Raw genomic sequence first — 6067 nt, 5'->3', positions numbered from 1 at the left:
CCAGCCTTTCTGCAGGAGAGGATGTCAGCTCCCGTCAAGAGGTACCGTCTCGGGAACCCAAAGGGAAGCTCTATCTTATCCGAATCGAGTTGATGGCAGTGAGGCTGGGCTTTTGTTATTGCTGCTGTTCATGACGTATCCTACAAGCATCCTTCAAGTTTTGCTAATCTCTGACCAGGAAACTGACAAATGAGTCTGAGATCTTTATTGATGATTACATTTTTTTTAAATGGTTCCCAGGAAATCTTGGTTTGCATACTTTTAGGAGATAGCGTGTTCGTCCAGGATGACTAGAGAAACAAATTCATAGACACGCAAATGTGTATAAGAAAGAGCTTTATATAAAAGAGTAATTTCATATTAAGAAAACATCCCAGTGTAGTCTAGCTTCAAATCCATAAGTCCCACATTAGCCCATACGTTTGATACCACTCTATAAATAAATTACTCTTCAGACTCACACAACACATACAATGATGCTGAATGAAGGAAGATCAGAGGCCAGTGGGTGGAAAGTCTTGTGGATCTAGTGGTGGTGGAAGCACTCAGCTCTGGTGCGGGTCTCCACATTGCTCCTCCAGCTCCAGGGCTCTGGCTCCATCAGCGTAGCTCCATGTGGCTTGTTAACAGGAATGTCTCAAAGGGAAAGTGTGTCCCACCTGCAGGGAAGAAGACAGGAGTTCCAGAACCCTCAGGAGAAGGCCATGCTCACACAGAGGCCTCAGTGGCTGTGGCCTGATTGATAGGCTAGACTTCACCCCAATGACCTATTTAACAAGTTGACATGAAATTATTTAACTACCACACAGAGGAAGAATTTATAAAGTGAGAACTGAAACTCAGAACTTGAGGGAACTGCCTTGATTTTCTGACTCTGAGGAGTTTCGGTCTTTGATAAGTGCAGTTTTGCCACTGTAACTTAGACTTAGCCCCTGTGTGCAGCTCACCAAATGCAATGTTTGCCAGCTTCCTCACCTTGGCCTTTGTGAAATAGATATAACTTTTGACATTGCTTACAGAGAGGTATATGACATGGATATAGTCAGGATGATTTGGCCTGGAAGGCCTTCTGAGCAACTGTGCCTAGAGGTTCGTTAAGAAAATATGGAAGGAGAGTGCGTGTGTATCATAAATGCTCCCCTTATTGTTTCATGTAATTGCTATAGTGGACCTAGGGACTTGAGTAACAGAAAGGACCTGTCTAGGTCCACGACTCTCAAAATGTGCAATGCTGTGTGAACGTATATAAACTCTATGTTCTCTGATCACAAATTGGACTCCATCTCTCCTCTGGTGTGTGTCAGAGTGTAAATCTCTGCACACAAACTTTGCAGAAGGCTATGGTTTACAATGGAAGGCCTAAACTCATTTATGAGTCTTCACATACATTCAGACTCCACTGAATTTCTTCTGATGATTAACCAGCAGCAGATACAGTTTTGCCCTCAAGCAGAATACATTAGAAAGTAGATTGATTGCTACTACTTCCTTCGCCAGTTCTCTCTCTCTGTGTGTGTGTGTGTAGGGGGCAGGGTTGGAGCAATAATCTCTCTTTAGAGACCTGTCTAGGCAAGCACCTTATGGAACCACCAGGTATTTATTAATGGGTGTGTCCTGTCTTGATCAGAGGGCCCTGGACCACTCTTGTAAGCTCTAGTCTAATATGCCCGTTCCAATCATGATCCCAATCTCACACTGTGAACCTGTCTGTAATTATGAGACATTGTTCTGCTGCCGATCACCCTTTTCTGACACTTTCCTTTGCTTTCACCTGCCCTATGTCAGTCTCCAGTTCCCTGCATACCTCAGGACATGCTTACAACCTCATGTTAATGGGCTTCCTCATCGAGTTGATGCGTCCTTGTCTCTGTCCTGTTTGAGATGGACTAAATGCTATTCTTAAATTTTATTTGAGATTTGGGGCCTTTTTTGGACCCTCAAATGGGGGTCACCTTCAAATAAACTTTTCTTCCTTCTCTCTCTAACTTGCTGCTGTTCCTAGGTGGCATCCAGTCAGTTCTGACCCATAGCACCCTGTGCACACAACAGTGAAACACTGCCTGGTCCTGCACTCTCCGCAGGACCTCTGCTTGAGCCCATTGTTGCAGCCCTTGTGTCCGTCCCCCTCCTTGAGGGCCTTCCTCTTTTATGCTCTCCTCTACTTTAACAAGCATGATGTCTTTCTCAGGAAGCGGTCTCTCCTGACAGCATGTTCGAAGTATGTAAGATGAAGTCCCTCCATTCTTGCCTCTAAGCAGCATTCTGGCCACATCTGTCTTCTTCCAAGACAGACGAGGTTGTCCTTTTAGCACACCGGTACTTTCAATATTCATCTCCAGCACCACAATTCTTCTTCTTTGATCTTCCTTATTCAATTCCCAACTTGCACATGAAGATGAGGCAACTGAAAATACCATGACTTGGGTCAGGCACATCTTAGACCTCAAAGTAACATCCTTGTTTTTCAATACTCTGAGAAGGCCTCGTGCAGCGGATTTATGCAATGCAACGTGTCTTGATCTCTTGGCTACTGCTCCTCTGAGCATTGATGGTTGATCCAAGGAAGACACTAACTTGGAGTCAGTGATGTCATTCTGCTGCCTGACGGTGCACATTCTTCTTAGAGGATTAAAGCTTTCCTTCGACAGATTTCCATTTTAAATAACTTGTGACCTTCACAAGTTTTATTGGAATTACAAGTTATTTAAAGTGAATTCTGAAAGAATAGGAAAAGAGGGGGGAGGATCCTCTTCTACTATTTTTAGCCAAGAGTCTTGGTAGCACCATGGTTAAGTGCTTGGCTGCTAACTACTAGGCTAGTGTTTCAGCTTCACCAGTTGTTCTGAATGAGAAAAGATCTGGTTAGGACAGCCTAGGAAACCTTGTGGAGTAATTCTACTCTGTCCTGTAGAGGGGGGATCTCAGTGGCATACAACAATAAGGGTTTTCAGTTTGCATTTATGTGTAAAAATAGTCTGATCCACAATAGATCTTGAAGATGGCTGCAGATGCATTTTAATTGTTGTTTTGCATGAGGTCTCTGGGAGTCAGGTCTACTCCAGGGCAGCTAATCACAACAGCTTAAAAGGTGGTGATGATATAATGAATAATAAAACGGTGGTAACCCTGATGATGGCTAAGCACTTTGCCAACATTGCCAATAATCTCTATTAGGAGGGACCAGTTCCTGGAGGGAGACATGGTGAGGTGTGAACAAGTCTTGTGAGCAAGACTGCCACCATTATGACTTGAGTCAGCCAGGTTTACATAGAATCATTTTCTTACATGTTTATTATTAATTGTTCTGATTGTTTCCAAGGATTCAACAGAAGCTTGGAGTGTTACTTAGCAGTTCAACCCTGGATGAAGTTCAATTGACCCTTCTCTATTCTTGGTCATTATATAAGATGGATTAGGGGTAGTCTGTTGGAAACTAGATGTCTAAATAATGAATTATGAAACTCTTATTTTACATATTCACTATTTCTTATGTACTTGCTATGTTTTATGGTTTTGTGTAGTCTGTCATGTACTAGGAATGATACTCCAGCTCATGTAATATGTGATTACTATTGTTAGAAGAATTAGTCTACACATTATTTGGGAATTGGGATAATTCTAACACCTACTAAAAAGCCCTTATTGCTATTGATGCTCTGTTGGCTAGCCTCCTAATAATTTTTTTTCTTTCTTTGTTCTATGTGGAGCAGCTATTAATTAGATTCATCTCTCCAGGGCATGGACCAAATATTTAGCAGTAACAACATCATGTTTGTTAGAGAGACCCCCAAAGAGGAAGACCTTCAACAAGATGGATCGACACAGTAGCAACAACAATGGTCTGAAGTACAGCAACATTTGTGAGGATGGTCAGGATCTGGTGGTATTTTGTTTTGTTGTATGTTCTAGGAGGTAAAAGTTACCCCAAATTCAAATATAATTTATAGAGATATGTTTATTATACCTTTAACAGGACAGGGACAGGAAAAAACACACAGACAAACCATCAGGATGAGGGATACTATGAGCCTAAAGTCATAATGATGTCCAAGGAGTCACAAAAACGTGGCACTTAAACAGGACACAGAGAACAGAGGTAATCATCACAAGATCATAACTGATGGCAGATCAATTCATCACAATAGCAGGCAGGACTAAAAAAGTGGGAAAGGGACTGTGACTGGGATATATACACTATTACAGACTAGAAAAACTTACAAGATTGGATCATGGTCCTGAGACCAAGGTAATTAGGGGGATGTGTGACTCATGGCAATGTAACCCTAATAGACCAATTTCCATCAAGAGCACACCCTGGAAAGTCCCTAAGAACTAAACTGGGTTTGGTTAAGGGAGTGGTAGTAATGCACTTTCAAATACACGCTGCCTGAGGGCAAAGCTTTTCCCGTTGCTGGTCAGGGGTCAGAAAAAAATCACAAAAAGCTGACCGTGTAGAGATTCAAAGATGGCTTTAAGACTTCCCTGTGAACGGTAGCCTTCCACATACCAAGTGGTCAGAATTTAAGCTCTAATACACATATAGGATCAGAACTGATGCAAGGCATCTGGTAACCACAGAAATGATTTGCCAGTTTTCCCCTGTTGTCACCAGTTGCAGCCTAGTTGATTCTGCTCAGAGTGACCTTCTATGTATCAGAATTTAATTGCTCCATAGAGTTTTCCCATCACTTGTCTGTTAGTTTGTCATACTATCTTGCTTGTTGTTGTGATGCTGGAAGCTATGTCACTGGCGTATAACACAACTCTTATTTAAATTTATGTACCAACCACTAAAGGTAGTGATGAAGAAATTGAAGAATTTTGCCCATGACTTTGGTCTGAAATTGATCAAACATACAATCACGACGCATTGATGTTCTATGAAATTAGAAATCACATGATAGAATTTTGCAAGATCAACGACCTCTTCTTCACAAAACCCTTTTTCCAACCACACAAACAATGACTATACATGTAGGTGGACTTCCCCAGATGGAATACACAGAAGCCAAATTGGCTACATCTGTGGGCAGAGATAACAGAGAAGCTCAATATCAGCAGCTAAAATGAGGCCAGGGACTGACTGTTAAACAGGCCATCAATGGCTCATGTAAGTTCAAACTAAAGCTGAAGAAAAAAAGTTAAATCCCATGAGAGCCAAAATAGGACCTTGCATCTACCCCACTTGAATTTTAAGAACATCTCTAGAACAGATTTGAGGCATTGAACAGTAATGATGGGAGACCTGATGATCTGTGGAATAACATCAAGAATTTCATGTGAAAAGTACTATGAAGGTCTGTACTCCAAAGAATTCAACAATGTGGAAGACATGGACACATACATGGGGAAAAAGTCACCCCCTAGGTTATCCCAGACTGAGGTCAAGAACCTAAACAGACCCATAAAAAAAAGAAGAAATACATACGGCTATCAAAAACTACCAACAAAAAAACCTCCTAGACCAGATAACTTAACAGGACAGTTCTACCAACCATTCAGGGAAGAGCTGACACTGATCCTCCAGAAATTATTCCTGAGCATAGGAAAAGATGGCAAACTCATTCTACAAAGACTATATAACTTTGATAACCAAACAGGGCAATGATCCAACAGGAATAGAGAATTACAGACTGATATCTCTAATGAACATACATGCAAAAATCCTCAACAAAATGTTTGCCAATAGAATACAAACTATATAAAATATATTATCCTTCATGATCAGATGGGATTCATTCCAGGGATGCAGGGATGGTTTAATGTCTGAAAATTCATCAATATTATTCACCACATTGATAAGAAAAAGGATCAGACTCACATGATAATATAAATAGACACAGAAAAAGCATTTGACAGCATCCAACACCCATCCCTAACTAAGATACTCAAGAACATATGAATGGAAGGAAAATTCCTCAAGTTAATACAAGTTATCTACGGAAAATGAATGGCCAACATCATAGTCAATGGAGGAAAGACTAAAACAATACCACTGCAAAAGGGAACCAGACAAGAATGCCACTTATCCCCCCTTCTATTCAACATTGTACTGGAGGCCCTAACT

The sequence above is a fragment of the Echinops telfairi genome, unplaced genomic scaffold, assembly GCF_000313985.2.
Source record: "Echinops telfairi isolate 266 unplaced genomic scaffold, ASM31398v2 ScPeMD7_7468;HRSCAF=8506_0, whole genome shotgun sequence".
In the NCBI taxonomy this organism is placed as follows: Eukaryota; Metazoa; Chordata; class Mammalia; order Afrosoricida; family Tenrecidae; genus Echinops; species Echinops telfairi.
The sequence above is the reverse complement of the archived record's forward strand: the minus strand, read 5'-3'. Positions refer to the sequence as shown.